General features: G+C 38.9%; 1 pseudogene; it reads left to right on the forward strand.

Annotated features, from left to right (window-relative positions):
* Nucleotides 1-658: 658 nt before the first annotated feature.
* On the forward strand, nucleotides 659-2,237 carry LOC105504273 (annotated as a pseudogene).
* The last annotated feature ends 15,576 nt before the right edge of the window (nucleotides 2,238-17,813 follow it).

Here is a 17,813-nt window from a genome sequence, read left to right on the forward strand (position 1 = left end):
TGAGCCAAGATCGTACCATTGCACTCCAGCCTGGGTGACAAGAGCAAAATTCCATCTCAAAAAAGAAAGAAAAAGGAAAAAAAGAAAAAAGAAAAAGAAGACAGGGAGGGCCATAAGAAGGAATGCCACTAAAAGCACAGTCCTAAATGTTGAGAATTTAGGGGAGGAAAAAAGAAAAGAGGACAATCACAGAAGCTGCCAGGGCACTAAAGGAGGGAAGTTCTAGTTTAGTATTCAGATGGCCACCAAGTTTTGGAACATTGCCAACTATCTGTGCTGACATAAGTGCTGACTCCCACATCTAAGATATGCCATTGTAATTCCTATGTCTGCTTTTCTGCTGCTCAACCTAATTCTCATTTCTACAAGGAAAGTCACTAAATGCTATAATCAGACCCAATAGAGAATTTATTAATGTTTTTCTGATTAAAAGGTAATTATATGATTTAAACACAAATTGAGAGAAGATTACCTAAGATAGCATTTTCAAAAATCAGTGCTAAAAGCAGTTGGAAATATTCATATGCATATGAGTCTCATGATCACGTTCACATACTCCCTAGTCCTTAAAAATGGATCATATTCTATCATCTGTTTCAAATGGCTTTCAGGGTTGCCTGTTACAATAGCTGTAGGAACATGCCACAGAGCCCCCATCATGGCTAGGACCTTACAGGAAAGCTTTGGCTGCATGGTCACCCACCAGTTGGACCAGTTATTTGACCAGGAATTGGACCTCCTCAAGGTGCTGAAGGCAGCAAAGAACAAGAAGAAAGAAGCCGCTGGGGGCCGGTGTTGGAGGCCCTGGGGCCAAGAGCACAGCTCAGGCTACAGCTGAGACCAACTCCAAGGCATCAGGGACATAGCTGCCTAAAATGTCACAGAAAAGCCTTTCCATGGTGGTGCAAGCCTATAATCCCAATGCTTTAAGAGGTCGAGGTGGGAGGATTGCTTGAGTCCAGGAGTTCAAGACTAGACTGGGCAGCAAAGAGAGATCCCCTCTCTACAAAAATTTAAAATGTTACCCAAGCATGGTGATGCATACCTGTGGTCCCAGCTACTTGGGAAGCTGAGGTGGAAGGATCCTTGAGTCCAGGAGGTTGAGGCTACGGTGAGCTATTACCAAGCCACTGCGCTCCAGCCTGAGCGACAGAGCAAGACCCTGTCTCAAAAAGATAAAGAGAGCCCCAAAAGACAACAAGAACCCACTGCCCCCTAACATTTGCATGATTGACAAGAATTGTCATGATTGAGAAGAAAGAAGAGATGCAGCTGCTCTGGCACTTAAGAGAGAGGGAGTAAGATGCCTGAGAAGAAGGCCTGATCAACAACTTCAGAAGGATGGAAAAATAATTCAGAGAAGACCAGAAAGGTGACCACCTCATGAGCGAAGATTTGAAAAGCCACTTGAAGAAAAGGAAGGAGGAGAAGCTTTAGTTGATAGGTTGATAAGTGACCTCCCATTGATAGACTGATTACTGGCTTTCCTGTTAGAGGCCATGGGGGTCTTGGAAGAGGTCTAGGGGGCAGTGGGCGTGGAGTGGCCACGAAGATGGGTTTCATTCTCCTGGCACTCATAAGTTTGATATAAGAGCAGTGCAAGTGACACAGCTGGCCTGAAGCACCAGGGCAGTCATGTAGGAGGCAGATGTCACAACTGGGTAACTGTCAAAGATGGATTAACAGAGTCTCCAACATTTACATTCAGAAACAATTATCTTATCATTGCAGTGACTTGCATCAATCAAATTTAACTAAGGAAACCCCCGAAGGTGAAGAACACACGGTGGCAGACACTGAAAAGGAGGAGAATGAAGCTGAGGAAGTAAAGGCAGAGGCTCCAAAAGGGATGACTTTGAGTGAGTGGAAGGCTGTCCAACATAAGGACTGGGCAAAGGTAGAATTTCATGTCCGAAAACCACGTGAAGGTGTAACGGGCAGTGGAAGAAGTTGGTTCTTCATAAATCAAAGAGTGAAAAGGCTCATGCTGAAGATTTGATTGTAGATCATCATTTCCAGAAGCCAGCAAATGATATAATGTTCTGATATAATGTCTCAGCTGGAGATTAATTCTGGAGACCTTGGCCACCCAGGAGAGTGGTGGCAGGGGAGGATGCCATGGACCTGGGCATGGTAGACGTCAGAACCATGGCAGCAGGATCCACAAGACAGGTGCCTCTGCTCCTGACATGATGACCCAAAGGTACCCCCAGCTCTGCCTACCTGATTGCCCTTAGACAACCCTGGTTCCTTTGCAGACTCTCCTGTTTAAAGCTGTTGCATGCTTAGTGCTTACAAATGACTAAGAAATTTTTTAAAAAGAGGATTGTTATTTATTCCATTCACACCTAAAGACTCAATTTTATCTGTTTTAAAAATGAACTTCTCTCGCTACACATAAGTAACAAATATGGTAGTCAGTTTTGTATTTAGAATGTGTTGGTAGCAGAAATGTTTTCATAAGTTTCAGAGATTATGCATTTTTCACGAATGCTTCTGTATTGCTGCTTTCAAATATGCATTTCCAAATTTAAAATATTGCTGTGAACGGTTAAAAAAAAAAGGGGAGGCTGCACACTGTGGCTCATGGTTGTAATCCCACACTTTGGGAGACCAAGGTGGGCAGATCACCTGAGTTCGGGAGTTCCACACCAGCTGAGCCAACATGACAAAACCCCTTCTCTACCAAAAAATATAAACATTAGCTGGGTGTGGTGGTGCACACCTGTAATCCCAACTACTTGGAGGTTGAGGCACGAGAATCTCTTGAACCTGGGAGGTTGCAGTGAGCCGAGATTGTGCCACTGCGCTCCAGCCTGGGTGAAAGAGTGAGACTCTGTCTCAAAAACAAACAAACAAACAAAAAAACTTTTCAAGTTAATTCTATACTGTGAGCATTTTCTCATACATAAAAATATTTTTCTCTATAACATGGATTTTAGTATGAGTATTATTTAGTTAACTAGGTATACTTCTGATATTTCAAATTTTTGTTTAGCATGATTTGTAGCTTTTCTGGACAGGCCTGTATATATTATTCCTGTTATTTCTTTCTCCCTTTTTTCTTTTTTTGTTTGAAACGGAGTCAACTCTTTCACCAGTCTGGAGTGCAGTGGCGCGATCTCAGCTCACTGCAACCTCCAGCTCCCTGGTTCAAGAGATTCTCCTGCCTCAACCTCTCAAGTAGCTGGGATTACAGACACACGCCACGACACCCAGCTAATTTTTGTATTTTTAATAGAGACTGGGTTTCACCATGTTGGCCAGGATGGTCTCGCTCTCCTGACCTTGTGATCTGCCTGCCTCAGCCTCCCAAAGTGCTGGGATTACAGGTACGAGCCACCGTGCCAGGCCTATTCCTGTTATTTCTAAAAATATATAACCTAGATTGTGAATTGCAGGACCAAGCGACTATTTGTAAGGCTTTTGATGAACAGTACACAATTGCCCTCCAGAAAGATTCTGTCTGTTTTATCCCCACGAGCAGCTCCTCTTGTTTTTAATATGCTGGTGTTGATTTATTTTTAAGCAACATGGATCATTTAGGCTATAATCTGCTACAAAGCATCAAAACATGGAAAGAAACATCTATCCTCCTCCAATTTTTTTGTGACTAGGGCTTAGAAGAGCTCTAGGAATAGCGTTCCTACATACAGTTCCTTAAGGAATGGAGAAGCCACTCACACTCACTGGGTCTGCATTTTTCAATTTCTAAAGTGGGGAAACAATCTTAACTGTATTTGTTCTCATTACAGCGGGATGCTTATGGGCTCCCAAGCAACAGCGTGAAGAGACACTACAAATGAAATCTTGTTGTAGGAGAAACATTAACAAAGGTGAGGAATGTCCTTTGGAAATTAAAGTTTTCGAAGGCTCCTAGACACAAGACAGGGTACAACTGATGAGTATCTCCATGTCCTACGGTGGGATTAACATTTGAAATTCTTGGACTGGAGGAGAACTTGTTTTCTGCTACGGGAACGAAAGAACCCTCCTCTGTTGATAAACTGCCATTTACTTAATATGCATTGTGACCTGCCAGTTTACCACATTTAAATTGCAAAATTTACAAGATAGAACTTTAAAGTTATAAAAACAGTGATGAAAAGTATGGCAAAAACTGCACTTATGTATGCACCAACCTAATGAAACCATCAAAATTGTAATTCTGTTTACCAAAGATAACCAGAACCAAAGCTTCACCCCCAAAACAATTTCAAACGAACATAGTGGGATGAAGAAGACTTCTAAGCATCCTTAGACAAGTAATTAAGAGAATCGATGTAAACATGATACAATATGAAGGAAAGTGTCCAGCCTTTGGAAACTGATGGAGCTGGATTTAAATCCCAGCTATATGAAACTGCATGCATTCCATAATTTCTCTGAGCTTCAGTTTTCTAACGTATTAAATGTATATAAATGTTCTCTTGTCTTATCTTTTTTCCTTTAATTTATAAGGATTTGAGGGATAAAGTATGCAATGGGCTGAAGGTAGGATAAAATATACAATAAATCATAATTATTATCATTAGAATTAAGCATAAAATTGCAGAGAAATATAAATGTAAGTATATTTTCTGAGTTTTTTCCACCACTCTCCTGTCCATTGGCAAATCTCAAGTTTTTAGAGTATGCCTGGAGTCATCATATAGCCCAATAAATATTTAATTCATTTAGTTTTATTCAAATCCCCAATAATTATGAGAGGTATATTGCACTGGGTGAGGTCCTAGGGTTACAGAGATAAACAGTTCACAATTTTACTCTATGAGGCAGTCTTTTCTAGGAGAATGAAAAATTAGAGTATATATAATAACTGTCCAAAGACTGAGAAAAGGCACCACTTAATCACACAATTCTCAAGTTAATAATCAATTACTTCTCCATAGTCTTCCTGCTTTCTAGACGAAATATAGCTAATCATTTATCTCTCCTCACATGGAAACTCCTAGATCTCTTTCCTTATTTTTCTAGACATTCCCTAGCCTTTGCCAACAGTGCTATGACTTTCGTTTTGAAGTCTGGTGTGTACAAAGTGCATGACCCACTTCTGAATTAAGAATTATAAAGGAATTCTTAATGACCTGGGAGCAGATTATTGGAATTAAAAGATTATCCATGGACATTTTGCTTTTAAATTCATAGTAATAGTTTCATTGGTTCTGCTAATTATGCAGTTTGTGGAAACAAACGGGATATTTACTTAAGGTTAGACAAGCGAGTAGAAAAATTTTCGCAGGCCAAAATAAGTATCTCTGGCCCTAGGGAAAGTGTAAAACAGCAACATTTGCAAAAGACTGCTGTTCTCTTCAGGCTAGTGGTTTGGAATAATCACTCTCAGAAGTGATATATAAATAATTTCTTTTACAGAAATAAGAGAAGAGCTAAGCGTAAAGGCAAAATGAGAAAGGTGACTTTTCTTCATTAAACTTCATTAACATGGCCGAGCGCGGTGGTTCACGCCTATAATCCCAGCACTTTGGGAAGCTGAGGCAGGTGGATCATCAGGAGATCGAGACCATCCTGGCTAACGTGGTGAAACCCGTCTTTACTAAAAATACAAAAAATTAGCCGGGTGTGGTGGCAGACGCCTGTAGTCCCAGCTACTCAGGAGGCTGAGGCAGGAGAATCGCTTCAACCTGGAAGCTGGAGGTTGCAGTGAGCCAAGATAGTGCCACTGCACTCCAGCCTGGGTGACAGAGACTCTGTCTCAAAAAAAAAAAAAGAAAAGAAAAGAAAAGAAATAATAAATAAATAAACAAACAAACTTCATTAAATGAATTGTTAGATTATTTTAAGAACTGAAAAAAAAATCCACATATCACATTACTACCATCATATTAAAATAAAAACTCCAAAAATAAAATGGAACCATTTGAAAAGTATTCTCTGTATAGAGGTAACTGTAGTGTCCCTCCCCTGTGCCTCTACCCCCCTTTTTTTTCCTACCCATTAGTGCAAATAACTGAGAGTTGACTGTGTAAAATATCAGGTGAGGTCTGGTGTATGACTGTCAGTGTCCTTAGGACATAGAGTATACACAGTGCCACGGTTAGTCATAAAGAAGGCAAGACACTCCTTCCTTCCCTTCTATGAGTGAAGATACTTTGCATAATAGAGACGACTTTGACATTTTAATTTTCTTTTTCTTTTTTTTTTTATTGAGATGGAACCTCCCTCTATCGCCCAGGCTGGAGTGCAGTGGCGCAATCATGGCTCCCAAATCCTGCTCTCTTGGGCCTTTTATGGAGACTTTATTGGATAGGCAGGATTGACCACCGTGTGGGAATGTGATTGGACAGAAAGAGCATAGTCTTACACTAACAGACTGAGTGGGGAAACCCAGCAAGTCCTGTCTGTTCCAATTCTTGGCCTCTGTGCGGTGTTCCTTCCTCTAGCGTATGGGGCAGGACCCCTTCTGAAATGGGGGTCTTATGACCCACAATCCGACAGGGTGGATCAGATTATTTCTTTATGGTCAGCTCCAAGACAGAAAAAGGTAAGGGAAGATTCCTGCCACGGGGAGGAAGAAAAAAAACAGGTGAAAAGAGAGTGGGAGATGGTCAGGGAGAGAGATTCTGTTTTCTAAGGCTTAAAATTCCCCAACAGTATAGAAAGGACTGTAAGATTGATGAGCCACGAATCATTAACAAACATCCAGATTCTCCATGTCCATATCTATATTACAATATCAAAACATCTTACATTTTTGTTTAAATAAAGGAACATATCTATATGCTTAATATATGCTTTTTTTAACCATTTATCTGCATAATTCCTTCTACCATAAATAATGTTTTCCTAACTCATATCTCTGCAGAAAATTAAAAGAAAAACAATGGAGTCAGTGTTGTTAAATAATTTGTTTAAATGACATCATAATCCAGCGCTAAGACAAATGCTCTAAAATCCTGAAATGTGGGTGAATCTGTTGCTTGGTTTGCAGAAATATCTTGTTTCCAAATTCTGTAGACACTGATTGAACGGGAGGAGAGACAGACAGAGAAAGGGAAGTAGAGAGCAAAAGAGAGACACATAAGGAGAGACACATAAGGAGAGAGACACAAAGACAGAAAGAATAGAGATCAGGATGCAGTATCATTAGAAAAATACTTACAAATTCTGGGAGAAATCCCTTTGCTATGGATGCTATCACAAACATCTTTTGGGTAATATAAAAAAAATTAATACATCCTCATAATTGGCTGGAAAATGCACTCTGGGGCTGTACTTTCATGTATTTTTTTTTTTTTTTTTTTTTGGTCATTGTTTTTCCTGAAGCAATACCTGTGTGGTTTCATTGAAGAGTTTCTTCAGCAGACCATGTTGGAAATTCAGGGAAAAGGTGCCAAGGATTTCTTAGAAATGTATTTTATGGTACAGGATCAAGGGGCAGTATTTATTTTGGATATGCTTCCACTGAAGAATTGAGATGTTGTGGGGGAATTTTGTTGTTTCCGCATATAATGCTAATGGTCCTAAATTAATTACAACTCTAAAGTTAAAAGGTTCGAATGCCTTACGGTTTCTCTTTTTGTTTTCAAAATTCCAGGGGGCTTTGGCTCTGAACAAATCCTACTCCTCACCTATCAAAGGATCCAGTGTGTTTAATTGTGTTACTCACCCAAACGTGTATTTCGTTTTCTTTCTCTGCTCGATCTCTCCTAAAGAAATACTGCCAATCAAAAACAAACTGGGCTCAAAAATCTATGAAATAAATTAATCTGCAAATGATGCTTTAGGAATTAAGCCAGTGTTTTACGGGAAAGGAAAGATGTTTACCTACTGTGATCCCTCTCATAAGAAAAAAATTAAAATGCCGGCCAGGCGCAGTGGCTCACACCTGTAATCCCAGTACTTTGGGAGGCCGAAGTAGGCAGATCACCCAAGGTCAGGAGTTCAAGACCAGCCTGGCCAACATGGTGAAATCCCCATCTCTACTAAAAATACAAAAAAAAATTAGCTGAGCATAGTGGTGGGCACCTGTAATCCCAGCCCTGACCTCAGGCTCTCCACATTTTGGAATGATTTAGAAGTGTCATCTATGATACCCTAGATAGGGAACTGCTTGAGCCCCAACTCCTAATTTCCCTTCTTTGAAGCACCTTTTGGTCCTTTCTCCAAGTGTGGGGTGGAACAGATAACCCTGTGGAATCTTCTGGGCCCTGGGTGTAAGGAGCACTGAATTCAGGAGGACCTGGCAGGTGGATCTTTTGCATCTGAATTACTGTCTTCCTTTCACCTCTTTGTTTACTATCATTCTTGACAACTCTGATATCCATCTTGATGTACCACCAGCAGCCCACCAATCCTTTCACTTCTTTAGATTCTACAATGTTTCTTCTCTCATTTCACTAAAAGGGTCATTGACTCACATGGTTACACTCAAGACTTTTCATCACCAGTAACTACACAAATTCTAAAATCTTAATTTCAAACCCTGCTGCTTTGACCATTCATCAACTACTAGGCAGTTCACTTATTCTGCTTCTCTCACTCCAGAAATGGACTGATCCACCCATACCTCCAAGCCATCAAAAGCATTATGTTTTCTCTATGCATAAAATCCCTTTGCACCTGAGTCTTCACTTTGCTTCTTAATCAACCATCCTCCATAGTCTAGTGCTATAACCAGTCCTTTGCATATCCTCTGAATTCCTATGCTCCTCTGTGCTTCAGTCAAATGTTGGCAATATCTATCCCTAATTAACCCAAACAATCACTTACTCAACACCTGGATCTGAAAATCTGAATGCTCTTTGAAGTAACACACACGACAAATTCATGACCACAAATCCCAGAGAAACCTCCCCCATTTCCAGACAATTTTAGCATTTTAATCTAATTAATTTCCCTTCTCAAAGATGACATTTCTCCATTGTCTCTTTCCTGAAATTTTTCTCATTCTCAGCTGAAAATTTGATTCATATTTAATAAAATAGATCCAATCCAGTGCCTTATCTGATTATAGCCACATCCACCAAACTACTTGCTGCATCTGTATCACATGTTGGGGCATCTCTCTCTTTAAAATCTGTGAACTTTCTCTGCTCTTATCTAAGAGCGTGGATACTCTGGATCCATTCTTTCATACCTTGTTAGGACCTCACTCCTAGAACTCCCTCCTTTGACTTCTGTCTCACCTTCTAATGGTTCATTCCCATTAGTACTCAAATGTGCCTTAATATCACTCACCTTTAAAAGAAATTTCATAAACTCCATCATCTACCTTCAGTTACTATTCCATTTCTCCATTTCATTTGCTAGAAATGGCTATCCAAGAGTTGTCTCTAGTCTGATTCCTACTTCTTCAGCTTCTCTCCTGTGCTCAGATTTTCCAACTGGACTTTCATTACCCTCACACTGTAAACATTTCTCATAATAATGTTACTGACAAAATTCATCCTTTGGAAGATGATGTTCATTCTCCATGTTCATTCTAAACCACCTTTTAGAGTCAGTGGCCCAGCAGCAGATGACCAGCCCCTCCTTCCTGAAACTCTTTGCTCTCTGGGTTTGTTTCAACACCAACACTCACCTTACTTGATTTTCTACCTTTTCTTATCACCCTTTCTTCCTCTCTTTTATTCGCCCCTTCTCCCTTACCAAACCTCAACATATTAGAATATCCCAGAGCTCCCTCCTCAAGGCTTCCTCTCTTTTGTAGCTTTACCTCAATCTCAGGATAAAGAATCTCAGATTTTGAACTCCAGACCTGTCCCCTGAGCTCAAAAGTCCTCTAACCGACTGCCTACTTGAGAATTCCGCTAGGATACTGAATTTCCATCTCAACAGAACGCCATCAAAAAGCAACATATTCATTTTCACTCAGAAGCTTCTTTCAAAGTTTTTTAGACATTTTGGTAAACAATATTACCACCACTGTGTCATGTAGAAGTAGAATCTAAAGACATTTCCCTGGTTCTGTTCCCTTCATCATGCAAAACATCTACTCCATGAATGAGTCACATCGGCTCTGCCTCCAAAATATTTTGTAAATCCAAACACTTTCTGTCATCATACTGCTAAAATTGCAGTACAAGGTCAGTCATCTGTTACCTGGATTATTCTGACTTACCCAGTTACGCTAGTTAAGCTTTCTAACTAGTCTCTCCACCTTTGGTCTTGCTTCCCCTGCCTCCAGTGCTACCCACCTCAACGTTCTCTTCACATAGCAACAAGAATTTTTTTTTTCTTTCCAAACTGGGAGTGTTCTCACATCCTTACTCTGCTTAAAACCTTCTAATTGGTTGGGCACGGTGGTTCATGCCTGTAATCCCAGCACTTTGGGAGGCAGAGGTGGGTGGATCACGAGGTCAAGGGATCGAGATCATCCTGACCAACACGGTGAAACCCCATCTCTACTAAAAATACCAAAATTAGCTGGACATGGTGGCGTGTGCCTGTAGTCTCAGCTACTCAGGAGGCTGAGGCAGGAGAATCGCTTGAACCTGGGAGGTGGAGGTTGCAGTGAACCTAGATAGTGCCATTGCACTCCAGTCTGGGTGACAGAGCGAGACTCTGTCTCAAAAAAACAAAACAACAACAACAAAAAATCCTTCTAATTGTTTACAATCGGATTATCCAAACTCCTCAGTATGGCTTACAAGGAACTCAATGAACTGAAACTTGTCTCCCCATTTGTCCTCTACTATCTCAATTCTTCCCATGTTTGTTATGCATATGCTAAACTGTCTCCCTTCTGACTTAAATTTGGCACATCCATTATTGTCTCAGGACTTTGCATTTACCATTCCTGTGCCCGGGGCACTTTATTATCTGAAATTTCCTTGGCTGCTTGCTTCTTATCATTGAGGTCTCAAATCACAACTAATCTTTTTAGGGATGTCTTTCCTGACCACTTTAGTTAAAGCGGACACCTGATCTCTATCTCATCACCCCAGTTTTTATTTCTTTATCACCCTATTTTTATTTCTTATCAATAGTTGGAATTCATATCTTACTCATTTTGTGTTCATTTTTAGTATCTCCTCTTAAACCCAACTGAAAAGCAAACTACTAGAATGCTTTATTCACGGTTGTATCACAAAACCTAGTAAGGAAATTGCCATTTTGGTAAAAACGTATCAAAGCTTCTCAGTAGACTAGCTATATCCACCTCCATTGAGATCTAAACTGCTCAGCATGCCTTACGGATGACAGCAAACTTTAATGCACTCTGATGGACCGATTGGTAACAAGGCAACCCACTGCTTCTAACAATTTTCCATAGATGAATATAGGATGTCTCTACCTCACAGGGCAGACTGTGCCAGGAAGTCATACACTGGGTCCAGTCTGGTTGAGTCAAGCTAAGGTACCTGGGGTTTTGGTTTTGTTTTGTTTTGTTCTCATTTATTGTAGAGCATTGATGACAGTGCATATTAATAGAGGACCTCAGTGCCTCTGGGGTCTTGGAAAGCAACTTGGTCATATGAAAGAGTCCTCTGTCCCTCCTTTCCTGAGTGTCAATCTTTAATTTAGAAGAAAAGAAAAGTACAGCTTTTTTATTTGGCTGTATTAAAATTTATGGGGCAGGGTGGTTTTCAGGCTGCTGCTCCTGCCAGGCACTGCTCTGATGATGTATGACTGTGACATGTCACCAGCGTAGCCAGCCTCTGATGATCCATTGCAGCAGCAAGTCATTTGTCATACATCACTGCCTCGACAGCTGCCCCTGTCTGGGCCTCTCCTATGTACTCCAGCAGGGAGTCCTGGCTTAAAACAAGCTCCGTGCTCCTTCTGCAGTCCCACGGCCACCGCGTTCAGCATGTATTTCTTACCATTAGTGAGAGAAAAGAAAAATAATGGCTAGTGGCAAACTCCACTGGAGTTTTAAAGGTAAAAGGTTTACATATTCTGATGTCATAAGCCAAGGGCAAATAATGATTAGGAAGGTGACTTGATACTTTCAGAATGCCACATTAATATAAAAGTACTCAAAAATGGTGATGTAGCACTCATTCTCTGCCAGCTATTCTTCCAAGGATTTTACATATATTAGGTAATTTAATCCTCTACGAGTCCTTAAGAGATGGTATTATTATCACCCATTTTACAGATGAAGAAAATGGTGTACAGAAAGATCAGCCTGCCCACTGTTATCCAGTTCAGTAAACAGAAGAAACAGCATTTAGACCAGGGCAGCTGAAATCTGAAACCTTTGCTCTCATCCACTATGCCTTGCTGTATATACTTTCAGACACGATTCCAGTGGTTCTTCCCAGATTCTTGTGTTGACCCCTACATTCCAGGACCAAATAAATACACAGACACTGTGCAGACATTTTATTCAATTGTATAATTACTTGTTATTAACAATAATAATTATTATTAAAGATAATATTTAACAATTGCATGATAGATTCTAGGGTATATGATAGGTAGTTTGCTAATGTTATTAAGTTTCCCAACTTCGCAAGGTATTGTTCTATTTTCTTTTGTTTTGAAGAGATGGATAGAGAAGTACATTAAAAAGTTACTGAAGATGTTTTCAAAACAAGCCATTTTCAAAATAAGCCATTTGCAAAAGGACTAAAGAGAGAAGACTAAGCAATCAGGGGCAGCTATAAATTGAAAAAGTGAATGAGTGACTGGAATTGATTTCTGTAGAATAGTTGAAATGCCATTTGTATATATTTTAAATAAATAACTCAGTTAAGATCTATTTAAATGTCACTAAAACAGGGTTTATAGTGTTTACTTTTTTATCACAACCAAAAATTAGTATTTTATGGCTGGGGTGGGAAGGACTTTTCACAGATTCATATCCTTTACAGTTCCTTGCATTCAGTTACAACAGATACATCTTTCCACACCAAAAAGAAAAACAAAGCAAAAAAAAAGTTATTATTAGTGATTGTAATGCATGAAGCATACATAAATGGATTCAAATACTATAAAGGAGATAACCTTGGATTTTGAGAATCTATTATCAATGTCCTTTATTTTAATTGCAATGAATTGGGGCTATGGGAGTAAAGACATTTTTCCTACATGTTGATAATTTCATTGCTTTCAACAATTGTAGTGGATTCAATTTCAATTGAGGTAAGAACGTGCTATGAGCAAATACTTGTTTATTTCACTTATTGGAAAACAAAATTTGTTAATTATATTTTCTTTATATATTCACATATACCATGTTAATTAACAATTTTTCATAAATTATTAGACATTTTTAATCAAATCTTTACATAAAACATGAAAATATGTAAGGTTAGGAAAAGAATGAATGAATAAATGAACCAGTGAATGGATTCATTTGATGAATATTAGCATTTATTAATTTCTTTTCTAAGCTCTTAAATTAGAAAACCTTGACAAGAAACATGTAAATATTAAAATAAGAGTTTTAAGAGTTTAAAAAAACTGTTAATTTCCAGTTACTAAATATTTCTCTTAAAATTATTATGCTGAGAAACCTCGCTTGTTATGGAAAAAAATACCTGTAGAATAAGGTGGCCCTGGAGCACTTTGCCAGCATGGATAAAGGAAGGGAAGAAAGGCCTAAGACTCTTATAATTATTCAGTGAGTTCAACTACTTAAAATTTGCCTGGACTTCTCAGCTGGCTTGGGCATTAAAATGGTTTCCACAGCATTTTAATAAACATTGCAACACAGGACTGGGATTCTTTTTAATCGAGCATTTCTGAACAACCATCTTCCTCTTCCATCCATCAACTCTGTTTATGTGTTGCCTCATTATCTTCAATTGCAGAGTGGCGTTCTGAATTCAGCTGGAGAAATAGCTACCGGCTGCCCCAGGTTCTCATAGAAGGCCAGAGACAGCCTTCTCACCAGCTCTAGCAATAAGAAGGGATCAGGGAATTATGAGTTTGCTTTTCCCACATCAGGGTTATTAGTCTGCTCTTCTTTAGTTCTCACGTTCATTTGAACTTCACTCTTGTGTCTCTGCTTTCTGATGCCCAAGTCCACTTAACTGTTCTACCATTGCTTGAAACTCCATGTACTTCAAACTGAATTGATCCTATCCTGTTCTCCAAAATCCAACTCGATTTTCAGTTTTCTAAATATCTTCGATGTAAATGTCATTTTCTTTGATTCCTAAACCTTTTTTTTTTTTTACTCTTCATATTCAACAGTCACTGTAGCTCACCATTTATTTACTGTTCTTGACAAAGTCTCTCCTAGATCAACTTTCATTTCTGCTTCCCAGAGGCAAAACTGCATACTGTCAAAAACTCAGAATTTGGTCACACACAGATATGGGTTCATGTCCCTGAATTTCCAGGTACTAGTTGTGCAACTTTGGAGGAGTTGTTCAAGCTCTCTTGATTTTATTGTCCTCTTTTATAAATGAAGAAAAACACATTACATCTTATTTAGTTTTTATGATGGGTGTTATAAAGTTTAAATAAAATTATAAGTTTAGAATAAATTATTTGGCAGTTTCTACTACAGTAACTGTCAGAGTTGGTGCTGAGTAAATAATTATTAGGTTGTTATTGCAGTTACCAGCCTAAACCCAGCAAACCAATTTAAGGTGGCATAACCCAATTTAGACTAGTTAAAGAAATAAAAATTAAAACCGGCTTTTAAAAAAAAGTACTGATATGGAATAACTTCAGGCTCAGCTGGGTCTCAACACCCAAACTATTTCATCAAGGTTTTCTTTCTCTCTTTATTCTTTTCACCTGTGGGATAATCTCAGGGCTTAACCTCGGTCCTTCTCACTACAGTTAAGTTTCTTTTTTCTTTTCTTGAGACAGAGTCCCACTCTTGTTGCCAAGGCTAGAGTGAAATGGTGTGATCTTGGCTCACTGCAACCTCTGCCTCCCAAGTTCAAGCGATTCTCCTACCTCAGCCTCCCGAGTAGCTCAGATTACAGGTGCCTGCCACCACGCCCACCTAATTTTTTGTGGTGGTTGTATTTTCAGTAGAGACGGGGTTCTACCATGTTGGCGAGGCTGGTATCAAACTCCCGACCTCAGGTGATTCACCCACCTGAGTCTCCTAAAATGTTGGGATTACAGGCATGAGTCACTGCGTCTGGCCAAGTTTCTTCATCACGGTTGGCCAACAGCTTGTCTTCCCATTCTTTCAGCACTATTACAAGTAAGAGATTGTTGTCTCTAATGTTAGAGTATTGCCAGGGGAGAACAGTATGGGGCATGTGTCCATAACTTAAATAAAATTATTCTGAGTAGAGGAATAGGGCTTCTTAATACATTGGCTTTGGGTCTCATTCAGGCCTCAGGAAAAGGACACAAAATTGAAGTGATCCCAGGATTACATGGCATACTGGACAGTTAAAACCCTAAGAAAGAAATGCTGGACAGGAACTCAACAGAAATCCACAAACCATTCTTCTCAGGGGGTTTGGGGATCTAGTCTTTTATATTTTTTTTCTTTTTTTGTCTTTTTTAAGACAGAGTCTTGCTCTGTTGCCCTGGCCAGAGTGCAGTGGCATGATCACAGCTTACTGCAGCCTTGATCTCCCAGGCTCAAGCAGTCCTCCCACCTCAGCCTCCCATGTAGCTAGAACTGTAGGTGTGTGCCACCATGCCCAGCTAATTTTTAAAAAATATTTTGTAGAGATGGGGTCTCACTGTATTCCTCAGGCGGGTGTCTAACTCCTGGGCTCAAGCAATCCTCCTGTCTTGGCCTCCCAAAGTGCTGGTATTACAGGCATGAGCCACCATATCCAGTCTCTCATATTTTTAATGACTACTACAAATCATTACTAGATCATCCAATCTAAAATATAGATTGTATTTGATAATTTAAGAATTTCTTCCATTTTAAACTGACTACATTTGAATATCTCCAGAATTTAATTCCAATTCAACATTCACAGTAATAGCTACATGAAACTTCTTCAGCCAGGCATCTTGCATTGTCTTCTATTTGTACTATATTTTGCTAAAGTCATGTTTCCTGCTTTTGCTAATACTGCCAGTTTCACTCCTAAGCACTTCTGGATTCATCTGTTCATCTACCCAAATACTACTCAAAGCTTAAGGTAAAAATACAAATTTCAACTACTCTGATAGAGCCTTTCCAACACATTTTAGTCTGCACAGATCTCCTCTTCCCCAAATACCTATAGATGACAGGGATTTGGGAATTAGTTCGTCAAAGACTTACATATACCTTAAAATCCCCTTTTCAGCCATAGTTGGTAGAAGGGAAATGAGGTAAAAAGGAGGGTAAAGGCAAATTTGCAGGTCCCCGATTTTCCACCCTTTATAGCCAACGTGGTTCTGCTTTGCCTTTTTGTCTGAACGTTTCAAAGAGAGACTTATTTGGTTAAACAACATTTCAAAATTCCTGAAGCATTTTCCAGTCTTTATCAATTATTTAACACAATTATAAACTATTATTTGATCAATACCTGAAAATATTTTTTCTCTGCAGCAAGAATGTAAGTTCCTCAATTACAGGACTTGTATATTTTATTTTTCGTTTTTATCTTTGTATTTTAAATGCAAATCCTATGTTATTATGCAAAAACACTAAATCAATTAAAAATTAATTTTACCACATAAAAAGAAGCTATGGGATACTGGATATATAAAAGTAATTTTAAAGTATTTATGCATATACTTCAGAACAATGTTATTCATGATAAATGCAAACAATTTTATCTGTCATTTAAAAATAAACAAACGGAAAGCTAACTGGCTAGCTGTTAGAGAAAAGTAATAAAATTGCCACCCTCAAAGAGAAAAAAAGTAATTTCAGTAACTCTCACAATCAATTATTTATCAGAAATAAAGATAACATGTCTGTGAGATTATAAGAAAACTGAAAAGTACATAATTTATTTGTGTATTAGTCAAGATTCTCTAGAGGAACAGCACTAATAGGACAGACCTCCCTCTCTCTCTACACACACACACACAGACACACACACACACACATATACATATATATATCTTTGTCCTGTGCTGGATGCCTTCTGCCTTCAAACATTGGACTCCAAGTTCTTCAGTTTTGAAACTCGAACTTTAAAGGTCGTGAAACAATTCTGCATAATATTGTAATTGTGGACATAGCACACTAAACATTTGTGAAAATCCACAGACCTTTTCAGCACAAATAATGATCCTTAAAGAAATTATTTTAGGAAGCTGCAGGATCCCAGAATGTAACCTGACTATGTTACAAATGTATGAAACAACCTTACTCCAGAAGGTGAAGGATAAAAATGCTGACTTCATTAATTAATTTTGGAAATGGGTTGAATCCACGAAACCAAAGGCGGAAGGAACTTTTTATAAATCCTACATGCTAGTTGATAGTGTTGGATTGTATCATAAAGTATAAAAGAAAAACCCATGAGTGCATACTGATATCAATTAAGTATTTTATACATAAATAAATGCAGGAGAATAGACAAATCTCCCACACAGAAGGATTTCAAACAATTTATGTAGATACGCTGCCCTCAGGGAAGTGGGGCATAACTCTTCACTTCTTATGTTTAGGCTGCCTGTATTAACTTCGCTGTAAAGAGAACAGTACAGACAGGTGAAAAAATAATAACTTTATGGTGGAGAAATCTGACAAACACTATCTCACCCAGGTAATCAAAGCTACCATCCAGAGAGATAAGTTACGTTGATAGAATGCACCCTTGAGATGGTGTAATGTAAATGACACTTTACCTCTGTCTTCCTCCCAAAAACTCATAACCCCAGTCTAATAATTTAAATAAACAAACAAAACTTTCCAACAAATACCAATTAAGCAGCATTCTGCAAAATACCGTCTGTAATACTCAAAACTATCAAGGTAATCAAAAACAAAAAAGATCCAAAAACCTGCCGCAGACAAGACGGTC

Source organism: Colobus angolensis, unplaced genomic scaffold, assembly GCF_000951035.1.
Source record: "Colobus angolensis palliatus isolate OR3802 unplaced genomic scaffold, Cang.pa_1.0 Scaffold1, whole genome shotgun sequence".
Lineage (NCBI taxonomy): Eukaryota > Metazoa > Chordata > Mammalia > Primates > Cercopithecidae > Colobus > Colobus angolensis.